The following is a 23,452-nucleotide window of genomic DNA, read 5'->3' as shown; positions in this document are numbered from 1 at the left end:
GTTCTGTTAATTCATCTCACAGAGTTACATCTGTATTTCGAGGATCTCTTTGCTAGCCTTCTTTCTGTGGAATCTGAGAACAGATATTTCGGATCCCTTTGAAGACTATAGGGCCAAAGGAAATATCCTCCGATAACAAAGAGAAAGAAGCTTTCTGAGAAACTTCTTTGTGTTCTGTGAAATCATCTCACAGAGTTACAGCTTTCCCCTCAAGAAGCCTTTCGCTAAGACAGTTCTTGTGGAATTGGCAAAGTGATATTTGGAAGCCCATAGAGGGCTAGGGTGAAAAAGGAAATATCCTCAGATGAAATCTGGAAAGAAGCTTTCTGAGAAACTGCTTAGTGTTCTGTGAATTCATCTCACAGAGTTACATCTGTAATTCGTGGATCTCTTTGCTAGCCTTATTTCTGTGGAATGTGAAACAGATATTTCGGATCCCTTTGAAGACTATAGGGCCAAAGGAAATATCCTCCGATAACAAAGAGAAGGAAGCTTTCTGAGAAACTTCTTTGTGTTCTGTGAAATCATCTCACAGAGTTACAGCTTTCCCCTCAAGAAGCCTTTCGCTAAGACAGTTTTTGTGGAATTGGCAAAGTGATATTTGGAAGCCCATAGAGGGCTATGGTGAAAAAGGAAATATCCTCAGATGAAATCTGGAAAGAAGCTTTCTGAGAAACTGCTTAGTGTTCTGTGAATTCATCTCACAGAGTTACATCTGTGTTTCGTAGATCTCTTTGCTTGCCTTCTTTCTGTGGAATCTGAGAACAGATATTTCAGATTCCTTTGAAGACTATAGGGCCAAAGGAAATATCCTCCGATAACAAAGAGAAAGAAGATTTCTGAGAAACTTCTTTGTGTTCTGTGAAATCATCTCACAGAGTTACAGCTTTCCCCTCAAGAAGCCTTTCGCTAAGACAGTTCTTGTGGAATTGGCAAGGTGATATTTGGAAGCCCATAGAGGGCTACGGTGAAAAAGGAAATATCCTCAGATGAAATCTGGAAAGAAGCTTTCTGAGATACTGCTTAGTGTTCTGTGAATTCATCTCACAGAGTTACATCTGTATTTCGTGGATCTCTTTGCTAGCCTTATTTCTGTGGAATCTGAGAACAGATTTTTCGAATCCCTTTGAAGACTATAGGGCCAAAGGAAATATCCTCCGATAACAAAGAGAAAGAAGCTTTCTGAGAAACTTCTTTGTGTTCTGTGAAATCATCTCACAGAGTTACAGCTTTCCCCTCAAGAAGCCTTTCGCTAAGACAGTTCTTGTGGAATTGGCAAAGTTATATCTGGAATCCCATAGAGGGCTACGGTGAAAAAGGATATATCCTCAGATGAAATCTGGAAAAAAGCTTTCTGAGAAACTGCTTAGTGTTCTGTTAATTCATCTCACAGAGTTACATCTGTATTTCGAGGATCTCTTTGCTAGCCTTCTTTCTGTGGAATCTGAGAACAGATATTTCGGATCCCTTTGAAGACTATAGGGCCAAAGGAAATATCCTCCGATAACAAAGAGAAAGAAGCTTTATGAGAAACTTCTTTGTGTTCTGTGAAATCATCTCACAGAGTTACAGCTTTCCCCTCAAGAAGCCTTTCGCTAAGACAGTTCTTGTGGAATTGGCAAAGTGATATTTGGAAGCCCATAGAGGGCTATGGTGAAAAAGGAAATATCCTCAGATGAAATCTGGAAAGAAGCTTTCTGAGAAACTGCTTAGTGTTCTGTTAATTCATCTCACAGAGTTACATCTGTAATTCGTGGATCTCTTTGCTAGCCTTATTTCTGTGGAATGTGAAACAGATATTTCGGATCCCTTTGAAGACTATAGGGCCAAAGGAAATATCCTCCGATAACAAAGAGAAGGAAGCTTTCTGAGAAACTTCTTTGTGTTCTGTGAAATCATCTCTCAGAGTTACAGCTTTCCCCTCAAGAAGCCTTTCGCTAAGACAGTTTTTGTGGAATTGGCAAAGTGATATTTGGAAGCCCATAGTGGGCTATGGTGAAAAAGGAAATATCCTCAGATGAAATCTGGAAAGAAGCTTTCTGAGAAACTGCTTAGTGTTCTGTGAATTCATCTCACAGAGTTACATCTGTGTTTCGTAGATCTCTTTGCTAGCCTTCTTTCTGTGGAATCTGAGAACAGATATTTCAGATTCCTTTGAAGAGTATAGGGCCAAAGGAAATATCCTCCGATAACAAAGAGAAAGAAGATTTCTGAGAAACTTCTTTGTGTTCTGTGAAATCATCTCACAGAGTTACAGCTTTCCCCTCAAGAAGCCTTTCGCTAAGACAGTTCTTGTGGAATTGGCAAGGTGATATTTGGAAGCCCATAGAGGGCTACGGTGAAAAAGGAAATATCCTCAGATGAAATCTGGAAAGAAGCTTTCTGAGAAACTGCTTAGTGTTCTGTGAATTCATCTCACAGAGTTACATCTGTATTTCTTGGATCTGTTTGCTAGCCTTCTTTCTGTGGAATCTGAGAACAGATATTTCGGATCCCTTTGAAGACCATAGGGCCAAAGGAAATATCCTGCGATAACAAAGAGAAAGAATCTTTCTGAGAAACTTCTTTGTGTTCTGTGAAATCATCTCACAGAGTTACAGTTTCCCCTCAAGAAGCCTTTCGCTAAGACAGTTTTGTGGAATTGGCAAAGTGATATTTGGAAGCCCTTAGAGGGCTCTGGTGAAAAGGGAAATATCCTCAGATGAAATCTGGAAAGAAGCTTTCTGAGAAACTGCTTAGTGTTCTGTGAATTCATCTCAGAGAGTTACATCTGTAATTCGAGAATCTCTTTGCTAGCCTTCTTTCTGTGGAATCCGAGAACAGATATTTCGCATCCCTTTGAACACCATAGGGCCATAGGAAATATCCTCCGATAACAAAGAGAAAGAAGCTTTCTGAGAAACTTCTTTGTGTTCTGTGAAATCCTCTCACAGAGTTACAGCTTTCCCCTAAAGAAGCCTTTCGCTAAGACAGTTCTTGTGGAATTGGCAAAGTGATATTTGGAAGCCCATAGAGGGCTATGGTGAAAAAGGAAATATCCTCAGATGAAATCTGGAAAGAAGCTTTCTGAGAAACTGCTTAGTGTTCTTGAATTCATCTCACAGATGTACATCTGTGTTTCGTAGATCTCTTTGCTAGCCTTTTTTCTGTGGAATCTCAGAACAGATATTTCGGATCCCTTTGAAGATTATAGGGCCAAAGGAAATATCCTCCGATAACAAAAAGAATGAAGCTTTCTGAGAAACTTCTTTGTGTTCTGTGAAATCATCTCACTGAGTTACAGCTTTCCCCTCAAGAAGCCTTTCGCTAAGACAGTTTTTGTGGAAATGGCAAAGTGATATTTAGAAGCCCATAGAGGTCTATGGTGAAAAAGGAAATAACCTCAGATGAAATCTGGAAAGAAGCTTTCTGAGAAACTGCTTAGTGTTCTGTGAATTCATCTCACAGAGTTACATCTGTGTTTCGTAGATCACTTTGCTAACCTTATTTCTGCGGAATCTGAGAACAGATATTTCGGATCCCTTTGAAGACTATAGGGCCAAAGGAAATATCGTCCGATAACAAAGAGAAAGAAGCTTTCTGAGAAACTTCTTTGTGTTCTGTGAAATCATCTCACAGAGTTACAGCTTTCCCCTCAAGAAGCCTTTCGCTAAGACAGTTCTTGTGGAATTGGCAAAGTGATATTTGGAAGCCCAAAGAGGGCTATGGTGAAAAAGGAAATATCCTCAGATGAAATCTGGAAAGAAGTTTTCTGAGAAACTGCTTAGTGTTCTGTGAATTCATCTCACAGTGTTACATCTGTATTTCGTGGATCTCTTTGCTAGCCTTATTGCTGTGGAATCTGAGAACAGATATTTCGGATCCCTTTGAAGATTATAGGGCCAAAGGAAATATCCTCCGATAACAAAAAGAAAGAAGCTTTCTGAGAAACTTCTTTGTGTTCTGTGAAATCATCTCACAGAGTTACAGCTTTCTCCTCAAGAAGCCTTTCGCTAAGACAGTTCTTGTGGAATTGGCAAAGTGATATTTGGAAGCCCATAGAGGGCTATGGTGAAAAAGGAAATATCCTCAGATGAAATCTGGAAAGAAGCTTTCTGAGAAACTGCTTAGTGTTCTGTGAATTCATCTCACAGAGGTACATCTGTGTTTCGTAGATCTCTTTGCTAGCCTTATTTCTGTGGAATCTCAGAACCGATATTTCGGATCCCTTTGAAGATTATAGGGCCAAAGGAATTATCCTCCGATAACAAAAAGAAAGAACCTTTCTGAGAAACTTCTTTGTGTTCTGTGAAATCATCTCACGGAGTTACAGCTTTCCCCTCAAGAAGCCTTTCGCTAAGACAGTTCTTGTGGAATTGGCAAAGTGATATTTGGAAGCCCATAGAGGGCCATGGTGAAAAAGGAAATATCCTCAGATGAAATCTGGAAAGAAGCTTTCTGAGAAACTGCTTAGTGTTCTGTGAATTCGTCTCACCGAGTTACATCTGTGTTTCGTAGAACAGTTTGCTAGCCTTATTTCTGCGGAATCTGAGAACAGATATTTCGGATCGCTTTGAAGACTCTAGGGCCAAAGGAAATATCCTCCGATAACAAAGAGAAAGAAGCTTTCTGAGAAACTTCTTTGTGTTCTGTGAAATCATCTCACAGAGTTACAGCTTTCCCCTCAAGAAGCCTTTCGATAAGACAGTTCTTGTGGAATTGGCAAAGTGATATTTGGAATCCCATAGAGGGCTATGGTAAAAAAGGAAATATCCTCAGATGAAATCTGGAAAGAAGCTTTCTGAGAAACTGCTTAGTGTTCTGTGAATTCATCTCACAGAGTTACATCTGTGTTTCGTAGATCTCTTTGCTAGCCTTATTTCTGTGGAATCTGAGAACAGATATTTCGGATCCCTTTGAAGACTATAGGGCCAAAGGAAATATCCTCCGATAACAAAGAGAAAGAAGCTTTCTGAGAAACTTCTTTGTGTTCTGTGAAATCATCTCACAGAGTTACAGCTTTCCCCTCAAGAAGCCTTTCGCTAAGACAGTTCTTGTGGAATTGGGAAAGTGATATTTGGAAGCCCATAGAGGGCTATGGTGAAAAAGGAAATATCCTCAGATGAAATCTGGAAAGAAGCTTTCTGAGAAACTGCTTAGTGTTCTGTTAATTCATCTCACAGAGTTACATCTGTGTTTCGTAGATCTCTTTGCTAGCCTTATTTCTGTGGAATCTGAGAACAGATATTTCGGATCTCTTTGAAGACTATAGGGCCAAGGAAATATCCTCCGATAACAAAGAGAAAGAAGCTTTCTGAAAAACTTCTTTGTGTTCTGTGAAATCATCTCACAGAGTTACAGCTTTCCCCTCAAGAAGCCTTTCGCTAACACAGTTCTTGGGGAATTGGCAAAGTGATATTTGGAAGCCCATAGAGGGCTATGGTGAAATAGGAAATATCCTCAGATGAAATCTGGAAAGAAGCTTTCTGAGAAACTGCTTAGTGTTCTGTGAATTCATCTCACAGAGTTACATCTGTATTTCGTGGATCTCTTTGCTAGCCTTCTTTCTGTGGAATCTGAGAACAGATATTTCGGATCCCTTTGAAGACTATAGGGCCAAAGGAAATATCCTCCGATAACAAAGAGAAAGAAGTTTTCTGAGAAACTTCTTTGTGTTCTGCGAAATCATCTCACAGAGTTACAGCTTTCCACTCAAGAAGCCTTTCGCTAAGACAGTTCTTGTGGAATTGGCAAAGTGATATTTGGAAGCCCATAGAGGGCTATGGTGAAAAAGGAAATATCCTCAGATGAAATCTGGAAAGAAGCTTTCTGAGAAACTGCCAAGTGTTCTGTGAATTCATCTCACAGAGTTACATCGGTATTTCGTGTATCTCTTTGCTAGCCTTCTTTCTGTGGAATCTGAGAACAGATATTTCGGATCCCTTTGAAGACCATAATGCCAAAGGAAATATCCTCCGATAACAAAGAGAAAGAAGCTTTCTGAGAAACTTCTTTGTGTTCTGTGAAATCATCTCACAGAGTTACAGCTTTCCCCTCAAGAAGCCTTTCGCTAAGACAGTTCTTGTGGAATTGGCAAAGTGATATTTGGAAGCCCATAGAGGGCCATGGTGAAAAAGGAAATATCCTCAGATGAAATCTGAAAAGAAGTTTTCTGAGAAAATGCTTAGTGTTCTGTGAATTCATCTCACAGAGTTACATCTGTATTTCGTGGATCTCTTTGCTAGCCTTCTTTCTGTGGAATCTGAGAACAGATATTTCGGATCCCTTTGAAGACTATAGGGCCAAAGGAAATATCCTCCGATAACAAAGAGAAAGAAGCTTTCTGAGAAACTTCTTTGTGTTCTATGAAATCATCTCGCAGAGTTACAGCTTTCCCCTCAAGAAGCCTTTCGCTAAGAGAGTTCTTGTGGAATTGGCAAAGTGATATTTGGAAGTCCATAGAGGGCTATGGTGAAAAAGCAAATATCCTCAGATGAAATCTGGAAAGAAGCTTTCTGAGAAACTGCTTAGTGTTCTGTGAATTCATCTCACAGTGTTACATCTGTATTTCGAGGATCTCTTTGCTAGACTTCTTTCTGTGGAATCTGAGAACAGATATTTCGGATCCCTTTGAAGACCATAGGGTCAAAGGAAATATCCTCCGATAACAAAGAGAAAGAAGCTTTCTGAGAAACTTCTTTGTGTTCTTTGAAATCATCTCACAGAGTTACAGCTTTCCCCTCAAGAAGCCTTTCGCTGAGACAGTTCTTGTGGAATTGGCAAAGTGATATTTGGAAGCCCATAGAGGGCTATGGTGAAAAAGGAAATATCCTCAGATGAAATCTGGAAAGAAGCTTTCTGAGAAACTGCTTAGTGTTCTGTGAATTCATCTCACAGAGGTACATCTGTGTTTCGTAGATCTCTTTGCTAGCCTTCTTTCTGTGGAATCTGAGAACAGATATTTCGGATCCCTTTGAAGACCATAGGGCCAAAGGAAATATCCTCCGATAACAAAGAGAAAGAAGCTTTCTGAGAAACTTGTTTGTGTTCTGTGAAATCATCTCACAGAGTTACAGCTTTCCCCTCAAGAAGCCTTTCGCTAAGACAGTTCTTGTGGAATTGGCAATGTGAAATATGGAAGCCCTTAGAGGGCTATGGTGAAAAAGGAAATATCCTCAGATGAAATCTGGAAAGAAGCTTTCTGAGAAACTGCTTAGTGTTCTGTTAATTCATCTCACAGAGTTTTATGTGTGTTTCGTAGATGTCTTTGCTAGCCTTATTTCTGTGGAATCTGAGAACAGATATTTCGGATCCCGTTGAAGACCACAGGGCCAAAGGAAATATCCCCCGATAACAAAGAGAAAGAAGCTTTCTGAGAAACTTCTTTGTGTTCTGTGAAATCATCTCACAGAGTTACAGCTTTCCCCTGAAGAAGCCTTTCGCTAAGACAGTTCCTGTGGAATTGGCAAAGTGATATTTGGAAGCCCATAGAGGGCTATGGTAAAAAAGGAAATATCCTCAGATGAAATCTGGAAAGAAGCTTTCTGAGAAACTGCTTAGTGTTCTGTGAATTCATCTCACAGAGTTACATCTGTGTTTCGTAGATCTCTTTGCTAGCCTTATTTCTGTGGAATCTGAGAACAGATATTTCGGATCCCTTTGAAGACTATAGGGCCAAAGGAAATATCCTCCGATAACAAAGAGAAAGAAGCTTTCTGAGAAACTTCTTTGTGTTCTGTGAAATCATCTCACAGAGTTACAGCTTTCCCCTCAAGAAGCCTTTCGCTAAGACAGTTCTTGTGGAATTGGGAAAGTGATATTTGGAAGCCCATAGAGGGCTATGGTGAAAAAGGAAATATCCTCAGATGAAATCTGGAAAGAAGCTTTCTGAGAAACTGCTTAGTGTTCTGTTAATTCATCTCACAGAGTTACATCTGTGTTTCGTAGATCTCTTTGCTAGCCTTATTTCTGTGGAATCTGAGAACAGATATTTCGGATCTCTTTGAAGACTATAGGGCCAAGGAAATATCCTCCGATAACAAAGAGAAAGAAGCTTTCTGAAAAACTTCTTTGTGTTCTGTGAAATCATCTCACAGAGTTACAGCTTTCCCCTCAAGAAGCCTTTCGCTAACACAGTTCTTGTGGAATTGGCAAAGTGATATTTGGAAGCCCATAGAGGGCTATGGTGAAATAGGAAATATCCTCAGATGAAATCTGGAAAGAAGCTTTCTGAGAAACTGCTTAGTGTTCTGTGAATTCATCTCACAGAGGTACATCTGTGTTTCGTAGATCTCTTTGCTATCCTTCTTTCTGTGGAATCTGAGAACAGATATTTCGGATCCCTTTGAAGATTATAGGGCCAAAGGAATTATCCTCCGATAACAAAAAGAAAGAACCTTTCTGAGAAACTTCTTTGTGTTCTGTGAAATCATCTCACAGAGTTACAGCTTTCCCCTCAAGAAGCCTTTCCCTAAGACAGTTCTTGTGGAATTGGCAAAGTGATATTTGGAAGCCCATAGAGGGCTATGGTGAAAAAGGAAATATCCTCAGATGAAATCTGGAAAGAAGCTTTCTGAGAAACTGCATAGTGTTCTGTGAATTCGTCTCACCGAGTTACATCTGTGTTTCGTAGAACACTTTGCTAGCCTTATTTCTGCGGAATCTGAGAACAGATATTTCGGATCCCTTTGAAGACTCTAGGGCCAAAGGAAATATCCTACGATAACAAAGAGAAAGAAGCTTTCTGAGAAACTTCTTTGTGTTCTGTGAAATCATCTCACAGAGTTACAGCTTTCCCCTCAAGAAGCCTTTCGATAAGACAGTTCTTGTGGAATTGGCAAAGTGATATTTGGAATCCCATAGAGGGCTATGGTAAAAAAGGAAATATCCTCAGATGAAATCTGGAAAGAAGCTTTCTGAGAAACTGCTTAGTGTTCTGTGAATTCATCTCACAGAATTACATCTGTGTTTCGTAGATCTCTTTGCTAGCCTTATTTCTGTGGAATCTGAGAACAGATATTTCGGATCCCTTTGAAGACTATAGGGCCAAAGGAAATATCCTCCGATAACAAAGAGAAAGAAGCTTTCTGAGAAACTTCTTTGTGTTCTGTGAAATCATCTCACAGAGTTACAGCTTTCCCCTCAAGAAGCCTTTCGCTAAGACAGTTCTTGTGGAATTGGGAAAGTGATATTTGGAAGCCCATAGAGGGCTATGGTGAAAAAGGAAATATCCTCAGATGAAATCTGGAAAGAAGCTTTCTGAGAAACTGCTTAGTGTTCTGTGAATTCATCTCACACAGTTACATCTGTGTTTCGTAGATCTCTTTGCTAGCCTTATTTCTGTGGAATCTGAGAACAGATATTTCGGATCTCTTTGAAGACTATAGGGCCAAAGGAAATATCCTCCGATAACAAAGAGAAAGAAGCTTTCTGAAAAACTTCTTTGTGTTCTGTGAAATCATCTCACAGAGTTACAGCTTTCCCCTCATGAAGCCTTTCGCTAACACAGTTCTTGGGGAATTGGCAAAGTGATATTTGGAAGCCCATAGAGGGCTATGGTGAAAAAGGAAATATCCTCAGATGAAATCTGGAAAGAAGCTTTCTGAGAAACTGCTTAGTGTTCTGTGAATTCATCTCACAGAGTTACATCTGTATTTCGTGGATCTCTTTGCTAGCCTTCTTTCTGTGGAATCTGAGAACAGATATTTCGGATCCCTTTGAAGACTATAGGGCCAAAGGAAATATCCTCCGATAACAAAGAGAAAGAAGCTTTCTGAGAAACTTCTTTGTGTTCTGTGAAATCATCTCACAGAGTTACAGCTTTCCCCTCAAGAAGCCTTTCGCTAAGACAGTTCTTGTGGAATTGGCAAAGTGATATTTGGAAGGCCATAGAGGGCTATGGTGAAAAAGGAAATATCCTCAGATGAAATCTGGAAAGAAGCTTTCTGAGAAACTGCCAAGTGTTCTGTGAATTCATCTCACAGAGTTACATCGGTATTTCGTGTATCTCTTTGCTAGCCTTCTTTCTGTGGAATCTGAAAACAGATATTTCGGATCCCTTTGAAGACCATAGGGCCAAAGGAAATATCCTCCGATAACAAAGAGAAAGAAGCTTTCTGAGAAACTTCTTTGTGTTCTGTGAAATCATCTCACAGAGTTACAGCTTTCCCCTCAAGAAGCCTTTCGCTAAGACAGTTCTTGTGGAATTGGCAAAGTGATATTTGGAAGCCCATAGAGGGCCATGGTGAAAAAGGAAATATCCTCAGATGAAATCTGAAAAGAAGTTTTCTGAGAAAATGCTTAGTGTTCTGTGAATTCATCTCACAGAGTTACATCTGTATTTCGTGGATCTCTTTGCTAGCCTTCTTTCTGTGGAATCTGAGAACAGATATTTCGGATCCCTTTGAAGACTATAGGGCCAAAGGAAATATCCTCCGATAACAAAGAGAAAGAAGCTTTCTGAGAAACTTCTTTGTGTTCTATGAAATCATCTCACAGAGTTACAGCTTTCCCCTCAAGAAGCCTTTCGCTAAGACAGTTCTTGTGGAATTGGCAAAGTGATATTTGGAAGCCCATAGAGGGCTATGGTGAAAAAGCAAATATCCTCAGATGAAATCTGGAAAGAAGTTTTCTGAGAAACTGCTTAGTGTTCTGTGAATTCATCTCACAGAGTTACATCTGTATTTCGTGGATCTCTTTGCTAGCCTTCTTTCTGTGGAATCTGAGAACAGATATTTCGGATCCCTTTGAAGACTATAGGGCCAAAGGAAATATCCTCCGATAACAAAGAGAAAGAAGCTTTCTGAGAAACTTCTTTGTGTTCTGTGAAATCATCTCACAGAGTTACAGCTTTCCCCTCAAGAAGCCTTTCGCTGAGACAGTTCTTGTGGAATTGGCAAAGTGATATTTGGAAGCCCATAGAGGGCTATGGTGAAAAAGGAAATATCCTCAGATGAAATCTGGAAAGAAGCTTTCTGAGAAACTGCTTAGTGTTCTGTGAATTCATCTCACAGAGGTACATCTGTGTTTCGTAGATCTCTTTGCTAGCCTTATTTCTGTGGAATCTGAGAACAGATATTTCGGATCCCTTTGAAGATTATAGGGCCAAAGGAAATATCCTCCGATAACAAAAAGAAAGAAGCTTTCTGAGAAACTTCTTTGTGTTCTGTGAAATCATCTCACAGAGTTACAGCTTTCCCCTCAAGAAGCCTTTCGCTAAGACAGTTCTTGTGGAATTGGCAAAGTGATATTTGGAAGCCCATAGAGGGCTATGGTGAAAAAGGAAATATCCTCAGATGAAATCTGGAAAGAAGCTTTCTGAGAAACTGCTTAGTGTTCTGTGAATTCATCTCACAGAGGTACATCTGTGTTTCGTAGATCTCTTTGCTAGCCTTTTTTCTGTGGAATCTGAGAACAGATATTTCGGATCCCTTTGAAGATTATAGGGCCAAAGGAAATATCCTCCGATAACAAAGAGAAAGAAGCTTTCTGAGAAACTTCTTTGTGTTCTGTGAAATCATCTCACAGAGTTACAGCTTTCCCCTCAAGAAGCCTTTCGCTAAGAGCGTTCTTGTGGAATTGGCAAAGTGATATTTGGAAGCCCATAGAGGGCTATGGTGAAAAAGCAAATATCCTCAGATGAAATCTGGAAAGAAGCTTTCTGAGAAACTGCTTAGTGTTCTGTGAATTCATCTCACAGTGTTACATCTGTATTTCGAGGATCTCTTTGCTAGCCTTATTTCTGTGGAATCTGAGAACAGATATTTCGGATCCCTTTGAAGACCATAGGGCCAAAGGAAATATCCTCCGATAACAAAGAGAAAGAAGGTTTCTGAGAAACTTCTTTGTGTTCTGTGAAATCATCTCACAGAGTTACAGCTTTCCCCTCAAGAAGCCTTTCGCTGAGACAGTTCTTGTGGAATTGGCAAAGTGATATTTGGAAGCCCATAGAGGGCTATGGTGAAAAAGGAAATATCCTCAGATGAAATCTGGAAAGAAGCTCTCTGAGAAACTGCTTAGTGTTCTGTGAATTCATCTCACAGAGGTACATCTGTGTTTCGTAGAATTCTTTGCTAGCCTTATTTCTGTGGAATCTGAGAACAGATATTTCGGATCCCTTTGAAGATTATAGGGCCAAAGGAAATATCCTCCGATAACAAAAAGAAAGAAGCTTTCTGAGAAACTTCTTTGTGTTCTGTGAAATCATCTCACAGAGTTACAGCTTTCCCCTCAAGAAGCCTTTCGCTAAGACAGTTCTTCTGGAATTGGCAAAGTGATATTCGGAAGCCCATGGAGGGCTATGGTGAAAAAGGAAATATCCTCAGATGAAATCTGGAAAGAAGCTTTCTGAGAAACTGCTTAGTGTTCTGTGAATTCATCTCACAGAGGTACATCTGTGTTTCGTAGATCTCTTTGCTAGCCTTATTTCTGTGGAATCTGAGAACAGATATTTCGGATCCCTTTGAAGACTATAGGGCCAAAGGTAATATCCTCCGATAACAAAGAGAAAGAAGCTTTCTGAGAAACTTCTTTGTGTTCTGTGAAATCATCTCCCAGAGTTACAGCTTTCCCCTCAAGAATCCTTTCGCTAAGACAGTTCTTGTGGAATTGGCAAAGTGATATTTGGAAGCCCGTAGAGGGGTATGGTGAAAAAGCAAATATCCTCAGATGAAATCTGGAAAGAAGCTTTCTGAGAAACTGCTTAGTGTTCTGTGAATTCATCTCACAGTGTTACATCTGTATTTCGAGGATCTCTTTGCTAGCCTTCTTTCTGTGGAATCTGAGAACAGATATTTCGGATCCCTTTGAAGACTATAGGGCCAAAGGAAATATCCTCCGATAACAAAGAGAAAGAAGCTTTCTGAGAAACTTCTTTGTGTTCTGTGAAATCATCTCACAGAGTTACAGCTTTCCCCTCAAGAAGCCTTTCGCTGAGACAGTTCTTGTGGAATTGGCAAAGTGATATTTGGAAGCCCATAGAGGGCTATGGTGAAAAAGGAAATATCCTCAGATGAAATCTGGAAAGAAGCTTTCTGAGAAACTGCTTAGTGTTCTGTGAATTCATCTCACAGAGGTACATCTGTGTTTCGTAGATCTCTTTGCTAGCCTTATTTCTGTGGAATCTGAGAACAGATATTTCGGATCCCTTTGAAGATTATAGGGCCAAAGGAAATATCCTCCGATAACAAAAAGAAAGAAGCTTTCTGAGAAACTTCTTTGTGTTCTGTGAAATCATCTCACAGAGTTACAGCTTTCCCCTCAAGAAGCCTTTCGCTAAGACAGTTCTTGTGGAATTGGCAAAGTGATATTTGGAAGCCCATAGAGGGCTATGGTGAAAAAGGAAATATCCTCAGATGAAATCTGGAAAGAAGCTTTCTGAGAAACTGCTTAGTGTTCTGTGAATTCATCTCACAGAGGTACATCTGTGTTTCGTAGATCTCTTTGCTAGCCTTTTTTCTGTGGAATCTGAGAACAGATATTTCGGATCCCTTTGAAGATTATAGGGCCAAAGGAAATATCCTCCGATAACAAAGAGAAAGAAGCTTTCTGAGAAACTTCTTTGTGTTCTGTGAAATCATCTCACACAGTTACAGCTTTCCCCTCAAGAAGCCTTTCGATAAGACAGTTCTTGTGGAATTGGCAAAGTGATAAATGGAATCCCATAGAGGGCTATGGTAAAGAAGGAAATATCCTCATATGAAATCTGGAAAGAAGCTTTCTGAAAAACTGCTTAGTGTTCTGTGAATTCATCTCACAGAGTTACATCTGTGTTTCATAGATCTCTTTGCTAGCCTTATTTCTGTGGAATCTGAGAACAGATATTTCGGATCCCTTTGAAGACTATAGGGCCAAAGGAAATATCCTCCGATAACAAAGAGAAAGAAGCTTTCTGAGAAACTTCTTTGTGTTCTGTGAAATCATCTCACAGAGTTACAGCTTTCCCCTCAAGAAGCCTTTCGCTAAGAGAGTTCTTGTGGAATTGGCAAAGTGATATTTGGAAGCCCATAGAGGGCTATGGTGAAAAAGCAAATATCCTCAGATGAAATCTGGAAAGAAGCTTTCTGAGAAACTGCTTAGTGTTCTGTGAATTCATCTCACAGTGTTACATCTGTATTTCGAGGATCTCTTTGCTAGCCTTATTTCTGTGGAATCTGAGAACAGATATTTCGGATCCCTTTGAAGACTATAGGGCCAAAGGAAATATCCTCCGATAACAAAGAGAAAGAAGGTTTCTGAGAAACTTCTTTGTGTTCTGTGAAATCATCTCACAGAGTTACAGCTTTCCCCTCAAGAAGCCTTTCGCTGAGACAGTTCTTGTGGAATTGGCAAAGTGATATTTGGAAGCCCATAGAGGGCTATGGTGAAAAAGGAAATATCCTCAGATGAAATCTGGAAAGAAGCTCTCTGAGAAACTGCTTAGTGTTCTGTGAATTCATCTCACAGAGGTACATCTGTGTTTCGTAGAATTCTTTGCTAGCCTTATTTCTGTGGAATCTGAGAACAGATATTTCGGATCCCTTTGAAGATTATAGGGCCAAAGGAAATATCCTCCGATAACAAAAAGAAAGAAGCTTTCTGAGAAACTTCTTTGTGTTCTGTGAAATCATCTCACAGAGTTACAGCTTTCCCCTCAAGAAGCCTTTCGCTAAGACAGTTCTTCTGGAATTGGCAAAGTGATATTCGGAAGCCCATGGAGGGCTATGGTGAAAAAGGAAATATCCTCAGATGAAATCTGGAAAGAAGCTTTCTGAGAAACTGCTTAGTGTTCTGTGAATTCATCTCACAGAGGTACATCTGTGTTTCGTAGATCTCTTTGCTAGCCTTATTTCTGTGGAATCTGAGAACAGATATTTCGGATCCCTTTGAAGACTATAGGGCCAAAGGTAATATCCTCCGATAACAAAGAGAAAGAAGCTTTCTGAGAAACTTCTTTGTGTTCTGTGAAATCATCTCCCAGAGTTACAGCTTTCCCCTCAAGAATCCTTTCGCTAAGACAGTTCTTGTGGAATTGGCAAAGTGATATTTGGAAGCCCGTAGAGGGGTATGGTGAAAAAGCAAATATCCTCAGATGAAATCTGGAAAGAAGCTTTCTGAGAAACTGCTTAGTGTTCTGTGAATTCATCTCACAGTGTTACATCTGTATTTCGAGGATCTCTTTGCTAGCCTTCTTTCTGTGGAATCTGAGAACAGATATTTCGGATCCCTTTGAAGACTATAGGGCCAAAGGAAATATCCTCCGATAACAAAGAGAAAGAAGCTTTCTGAGAAACTTCTTTGTGTTCTGTGAAATCATCTCACAGAGTTACAGCTTTCCCCTCAAGAAGCCTTTCGCTGAGACAGTTCTTGTGGAATTGGCAAAGTGATATTTGGAAGCCCATAGAGGGCTATGGTGAAAAAGGAAATATCCTCAGATGAAATCTGGAAAGAAGCTTTCTGAGAAACTGCTTAGTGTTCTGTGAATTCATCTCACAGAGGTACATCTGTGTTTCGTAGATCTCTTTGCTAGCCTTATTTCTGTGGAATCTGAGAACAGATATTTCGGATCCCTTTGAAGATTATAGGGCCAAAGGAAATATCCTCCGATAACAAAAAGAAAGAAGCTTTCTGAGAAACTTCTTTGTGTTCTGTGAAATCATCTCACAGAGTTACAGCTTTCCCCTCAAGAAGCCTTTCGCTAAGACAGTTCTTGTGGAATTGGCAAAGTGATATTTGGAAGCCCATAGAGGGCTATGGTGAAAAAGGAAATATCCTCAGATGAAATCTGGAAAGAAGCTTTCTGAGAAACTGCTTAGTGTTCTGTGAATTCATCTCACAGAGGTACATCTGTGTTTCGTAGATCTCTTTGCTAGCCTTTTTTCTGTGGAATCTGAGAACAGATATTTCGGATCCCTTTGAAGATTATAGGGCCAAAGGAAATATCCTCCGATAACAAAGAGAAAGAAGCTTTCTGAGAAACTTCTTTGTGTTCTGTGAAATCATCTCACACAGTTACAGCTTTCCCCTCAAGAAGCCTTTCGATAAGACAGTTCTTGTGGAATTGGCAAAGTGATAAATGGAATCCCATAGAGGGCTATGGTAAAGAAGGAAATATCCTCATATGAAATCTGGAAAGAAGCTTTCTGAAAAACTGCTTAGTGTTCTGTGAATTCATCTCACAGAGTTACATCTGTGTTTCATAGATCTCTTTGCTAGCCTTATTTCTGTGGAATCTGAGAACAGATATTTCGGATCCCTTTGAAGACTATAGGGCCAAAGGAAATATCCTCCGATAACAAAGAGAAAGAAGCTTTCTGAGAAACTTCTTTGTGTTCTGTGAAATCATCTCACAGAGTTACAGCTTTCCCCTCAAGAAGCCTTTCGCTAAGAGAGTTCTTGTGGAATTGGCAAAGTGATATTTGGAAGCCCATAGAGGGCTATGGTGAAAAAGCAAATATCCTCAGATGAAATCTGGAAAGAAGCTTTCTGAGAAACTGCTTAGTGTTCTGTGAATTCATCTCACAGTGTTACATCTGTATTTCGAGGATCTCTTTGCTAGCCTTATTTCTGTGGAATCTGAGAACAGATATTTCGGATCCCTTTGAAGATTATAGGGCCAAAGGAAATATCCTCCGATAACAAAAAGAAAGAAGCTTTCTGAGAAACTTCTTTGTGTTCTGTGAAATCATCTCACAGAGTTACAGCTTTCCTCTCAAGAAGCCTTTCGCTAAGACAGTTCTTGTGGAATTGGCAAAGTGATATTTGGAAGCCCATGGAGGGCTATGGTGAAAAAGGAAATATCCTCAGATGAAATCTGGAAAGAAGCTTTCTGAGAAACTGCTTAGTGTTCTGTGAATTCATCTCACAGAGTTACATCTGTATTTCGTGGATCTCTTTGCTAGCCTTCTTTCTGTGGAATCTGAGAACAGATATTTCGGATCCCTTTAAAGACTCTAGGGCCAAAGGAAATATCCTCCGATAACAAAGAGAAAGAACCTTTCTGAGAAACTTCTTTGTGTTCTGTGAAATCATCTCACAGAGTTACAGCTTTCCCCTCAAGAAGCCTTTCGCTAAGACAGTTCTTGTGGAATTGGCAAAGTGATATTTGGAAGCCCATAGAGGTCTATGGTGAAAAAGCAAATATCCTCAGATGAAATCTGGAAAGAAGCTTTCTGAGAAACTGCTTAGTGTTCTGTGAATTCATCTCACAGTGTTACATCTGTATTTCGAGGATCTCTTTGCTAGCCTTCTTTCTGTGGAATCTGAGAACAGATATTTCGGATCCCGATGAAGACCATAGGGCCAAAGGAAATATCCTCCGATAACAAAGAGAAAGAAGCTTTCTGAGAAACTTCTTTGTGTTCTGTGAAATCATCTCACAGAGTTACAGCTTTCCCCTCAAGAAGCCTTTCGCTGAGACAGTTCTTGTGGAATTGGCAAAGTGATATTTGGAAGCCCGTAGAGGGCTATGGTGAAAAAGGAAATATCCTCAGATGAAATCTGGAAAGAAGCTTTCTGAGAAACTGCTTAGTGTTCTGTGAATTCATCTCACAGAGGTACATCTGTGTTTCGTAGAATTCTTTGCTAGCCTTATTTCTGTGGAATCTGAGAACAGATATTTCGGATCCCTTTGAAGACCATAGTGCCAAAGGAAATATTCTCCGATAACAAAGAGAAAGAAGCTTTCTGAGAAACTTGTTTGTGTTCTGTGAAATCATCTCACAGAGTTACAGCTTTCCACTCAAGAAGCCTTTCGCTAAGACAGTTCTTGTGGAATTGGCAAAGTGATATTTGGAAGCCCATAGAGGGCTATGGTGAAAAAGGAAATATCCTCAGATGAAATCTGGAAAGAAGTTTTCAGAGAAAATGCTTAGTGTTCTGTGAATTCATCTCACAGAGTTACATCTGTGTTTCGTGGATCTCTTTGCTAGCCTTCTTTCTGTGGAATCTGAGAACAGATATTTCGGATCCCTTTGAAGACCATAGGGCCAAAGGAAATATCCTCCGATAACAAAGAGAAAGAAGCTTTCTGAGAAACTTCTTTGTGTTCTGTGAAATCATCTCACAGAGTTACAGCTTTCCCCTCCAGAAGCCTTTCGCTGAGACAGTTCTTGTGGAATTGGCAAAGTGATATTTGGAAGCCCCTAGACGGCTATGGTGAAAAAGGAAATATCCTCAGATGAAATCTGGAAAGAAGCTTTCTGAGAAAATGCTTAGTGTTTTGTTAATTCATCTCACAGAGTTACATCTGTGTTTCGTAGATCACTTTGCTATCCTTATTTCTGCGGAATCTGAGAACAGATATTTCGGATCCCTTTGAAGACTATAGGGCCAAAGGAAATATCCTCCGATAACAAAGAGAAAGAAGCTTTCTGAGAAACTTCTTTGTGTTATGTGAAATCATCTCACAGAGTTACAGCTTTCCCCTCAAGAAGCCTTTCGCTAAGACAGTTCTTGTGGAATTGGCAAAGTGATATTTGGAAGCCCATAGAGGGCTATGGTGAAAAAGCAAATATCCTCAGATGAAATCTGGAAAGAAGTTTTCTGAGAAACTGCTCAGTGTTCTGTGAATTCATCTCACAGAGTAACATCTGTATTTCGTGGATCTCTTTGCTAGCCTTCTTTCTGTGGAATCTGAGAACAGATATTTCGGATCCCTTTGAAGACTATAGGGCCAAAGGAAATTTCCTCCGATAACAAAGAGAAAAAAGCTTTCTGAGAAACTTCTTTGTGTTCTGTGAAATCATCTCACAGAGTTACAGCTTTCCCCTAAAGAAGCCTTTCGCTAAGAGAGTTCTTGTGGAATTGGCAAAGTGATATTTGGAAGCCCATAGAGGGCTATGGTGAAAAAGCAAATATCCTCAGATGAAATCTGGAAAGAAGCTTTCTGAGAAACTGCTTAGTGTTCTTTGAATTCATCTCACAGAGTTACATCTGTGTTTCGTAGATCACTTTGCTAGCCTTATTTCTGCGGAAACAGAGAACAGATATTTCGGATCCCTTTGAAGACTCTAGGGCCAAAGGAAATATCCTCCGATAACAAAGAGAAAGAAGCTTTCTGAGAAACTTCTTTGTGTTATGTGAAATCATCTCAAAGAGTTACAGCTTTCACCTCAAGAAGCCTTTCGCTAAGACAGTTCTTGTGGAATTGCCAAAGTGATATTTGGAATCCCATAGAGGGCTATGGTGAAAAAGGAATTATCCTCAGATGAAATCTGGAAAGAAGCTTTCTGAGAAACTGCCTAGTGTTCTGTTAATTCATCTCACAGAATTATATCTCTGTTTCGTGGATCTCCTTGCTAGCCTTCTTTCTGTGGAATCTGTGAACTGATATTTCGGATCCCTTTGAAGACTATAGGGCCAAGGGAAATATCCTCCGATAACAAAGAGAAAGAAGCATTCTGAGAAACTTCTTTGTGGTCTGTGAAATCATCTCACAGAGTTACAGCTTTCCCCTCAAGAAGCCTTTCGCTAACACAGTTCTTGTGGAATTGGCAAAGTGATATTTGGAAGCCCATAGAGGGCTATGGTGAAAAAGGAAATATCCTCAGATGAAATCTGGAAAGAAGCTTTCTGAGAAACTGCTTAGTGTTCTGTTAATTCATCTCACAGAGTTATATGTGTGTTTCGTAGATCTCTTTGCTAGCCTTATTTCTGTGGAATCTGAGAACAGATATTTCGGATCTCTTTGAAGATTATAGGGCCAAAGGAAATATCCTCCGATAACAAAGAGAAAGAAGCTTTCTGAAAAACTTCTTTGTGTTCTGTGAAATCATCTCACAGAGTTACAGCTTTCCCCTCAAGAAGCCTTTCTCTAAGACAGTTCTTGCGGAATTGGCAAAGTGATATTTGGAAGCCCATAGAGGGCTATGGTGAAAAAGGAAATATCCTCAGATGAAATCTGGAAAGAAGCTTTCTGAGAAACTGCTTAGTGTTCTGTGAATTCATCTCACAGAGGTACATCTGTGTTTCGTAGATCTCTTTGCTAGCCTTATTTCTGTGGAATCTGAGAACAGATATTTCGAATCCCTTTGAAGATTATAGGGCCAAAGGAAATATCCTCCGATAACAAAGAGAAAGAAGCTTTCTGAGAAACTTCTTTGTGTTCTGTGAAATCATCTCACAGAGTTACAGCTTTCCCCTCAAGAAGACTTTCGCTAAGACAGTTCTTGTGGAATTGGCAAAGTGATATTTGGAAGCCCTTAGAGGGCTATGGTGAAAAAGGAAATATCCTCAGATGAAATCTGGAAAGAAGCTTTCTGAGAAACTGCTTAGTGTTCTGTGAATTCATCTCACAGAGTTACATCTGTATTTCGAGGATCTCTTTGCTAGCCTTCTTTCTGTGGAATCTGAGAACAGATATTTCGTCTCCCTTTGAAGACTATAGGGCCAAAGGAAATATCCTCCGATAACAAAGAGAAAGAAGCTTTCTGAGAAACTTCTTTGTGTTCTGTGAAATCATCTCACAGAGTTGCAGCTTTCCCCTCAAGAAGCCCTTCGCTAAGACAGTTCTTGTGGAATTGGCAAAGTGATATTTGGAAGCCCGTAGAGGGCTATGGTGAAAAAGGAAATATCCTCAGATGAAATCTGGAAAGAAGCTTTCTGAGAAGCTGCTTAGTGTTCTGTTAATTCATCTCACAGAGTTATATGTGTGTTTCGTAGATCTCTTTGCTAGCCTTATTTCTGTGGAATCTGAGAACAGATATTTCGGATCTCTTTGAAGACTATAGGGCCAAAGGAAATATCCTCCGATAACAAAGAGAAAGAAGCTTTCTGAAAAACCTCTTTGTGTTCTGTGAAATCATCTCACAGAGTTACAGCTTTCCCCTCAAGAAGCCTTTCGCTAACACAGTTCTTGGGGAATTGGCACAGTGATATTTGGAAGCCCATAGAGGGCTATGTTGAAAAAGCAAATATCCTCAGATGAAATCTGGAAAGAAGCTTTCTGAGAAACTGCTTAGTGTTCTGTGAATTCATCTCACAGTGTTACATCTGTATTTCGAGGATCTCTTTGCTAGCCTTCTTTCTGTGGAATCTGAGAACAGATATTTCGGATCCCTTTGAAGACCATAGGGCCAAAGGAAATATCCTCCGATAACAAAGAGAAAGAAGCTTTCTGAGAAACTTCTTTGTGTTCTGTGAAATCATCTCACAGAGTTACAGCTTTCCAATCAAGAAGCCTTTCGCTGAGACAGTTCTTGTGGAATTGGCAAAGTGATATTTGGAAGCCCTTAGAGGGCTATGGTGAAAAAGGAAATATCCCCAGATGAAATCTGGAAAGAAGCTTTCTGAGAAACTGCTTAGTGTTCTGTGAATTCATCTCACAGAGGTACATCTGTGTTTCGTAGATCTCTTTTCTAGCCTTATTTCTGTGGAATCTGAGAACAGATATTTCGGATCCCTTTGAAGATTATAGGGCCAAAGGAATTATCCTCCGATAACAAAAAGAAAGAACCTTTCTGAGAAACTTCTTTGTGTTCTGTGAAATCATCTCACAGAGTTACAGCTTTCCCCTCAAGAAGCCTTTCGCTAAGACAGTTCTTGTGGAATTGGCATAGTGATATTTGGAAGCCCATAGAGGGCTATGGTGAAAAAGGAAATATCCTCAGATGAAATCTGGAAAGAAGCTTTCTGAGAAACTGCTTAGTATTCTGTGAATTCGTCTCACCGAGTTACATCTGTGTTTCGTAGATCACTTTGCTAGCCTTATTTCTGTGGAATCTGAGAACAGATATTTCGGATCCCTTTGAAGACTATAGGGCCAAAGGAAATATCCTCCGATAACAAAGAGAAAGAAGCTTTCTGAAAAACTTCTTTGTGTTCTGTGAAATCATCTCACAGAGTTACAGCTTTCCCCTCAAGAAGCCTTTCGCTAAGACAGTTCTTGTGGAATTGGCAAAGTGATATTTGGAAGCCCATAGAGGGCTATGGTGAAAAAGGAAATATCCTCAGATGAAATCTGGAAAGAAGCTTTCTGAGAAACTGCTTAGTGTTCTGTTAATTCATCTCACAGAGTTATATGTGTGTTTCGTAGATCTCTTTGCTAGCCTTATTTCTGTGGAATCTGAGAACAGATATTTCGGATCTCTCTGAAGACTATAGGGCCAAAGGAAATATCCTCCAATAACAAAGAGAAAGAAGCTTTCTGAAAAACTTCTTTGTGTTCTGTGAAATCATCTCACAGAGTTACAGCTTTCCCCTCAAGAAGCCTTTCGCTAACACAGTTCTTGGGGAATTGGCACCGTGATATTTGGAAACCCATAGAGGGCTATGGTGAAAAAGGAAATATCCTCAGATGAAATCTGGAAAGAAGCTTTCTGAGAAACTGCTTAGTGTTCTGTGAATTCATCTCACAGAGTTACATCTGTATTTTGTGGATCTCTTTGCTAGCCTTCTTTCTGTGGAATCTGAGAACAGATATTTCGGATCCCTTTGAAGACTATAGGGCCAAAGGAAATATCCTCCGATAACAAAGAGAAAGAAGATTTCTGAGAAACTTCTTTGTGTTCTGTGAAGTCATCTCACAGAGTTATAGCTTTCCCCTCAAGAAGCCTTTCGCTAAGACAGTTCTTGTGGAATTGGCAAAGTGATATTTGGAAGCCCATAGAGGGCTATGGTGAAAAAGGAAATATCCTCAGATGAAATCTGGAAAGAAGTTTTCTGAGAAAATGCTTAGTGTTCTGTGAATTCATCTCACAGAGTTACATCTGTATTTCGTGGATCTCTTTGCTAGCCTTCTTTCTGTGGAATCTGAGAACAGATATTTCGGATCCCTTTGAAGACTATAGGGCCAAAGGAAATATCCTCCGATAACAAAGAGAAAAAAGCTTTCTGAGAAACTTCTTTGTGTTCTGTGAAATCATCTCACAGAGTTACAGCTTTCCCCTCAAGAAGCCTTTCGCTAAGACAGTTCTTGTGGAATTGGCAAAGTGATATTTGGAAGCCCTTAGAGGGCTATGGTGAAAAAGCAAATATCCTCAGATGAAATCTGGAAAGAAGTTTTCTGAGAAACTGCTCAGTGTTCTGTGAATTCATCTCACAGAGTTACATCTGTATTTCGTGGATCTCTTTGCTAGCCTTCTTTCTGTGGAATCTGAGAACAGATATTTCGGATCCCTTTGAAGACTATAGGGCCAAAGGAAATTTCCTCCGATAACAAAGAGAAAAAAGCTTTCTGAGAAACTTCTTTGTGTTCTGTGAAATCATCTCACAGAGTTACAGCTTTCCCCTAAAGAAGCCTTTCGCTAAGAGAGTTCTTGTGGAATTGGCAAAGTGATATTTGGAAGCCCATAGAGGGCTATGGTGAAAAAGCAAATATCCTCAGATGAAATCTGGAAAGAAGCTTTCTGAGAAACTGCTTAGTGTTCTTTGAATTCATCTCACAGAGTTACATCTGTGTTTCGTAGATCACTTTGCTAGCCTTATTTCTGCGGAAACAGAGAACAGATATTTCGGATCCCTTTGAAGACTCTAGGGCCAAAGGAAATATCCTCCGATA

This window comes from Macaca nemestrina, chromosome 10 (assembly GCF_043159975.1).
Source record: "Macaca nemestrina isolate mMacNem1 chromosome 10, mMacNem.hap1, whole genome shotgun sequence".
NCBI classification, from domain to species: domain Eukaryota; kingdom Metazoa; phylum Chordata; class Mammalia; order Primates; family Cercopithecidae; genus Macaca; species Macaca nemestrina.
Note: the sequence above shows the minus strand (reverse complement) of the source record.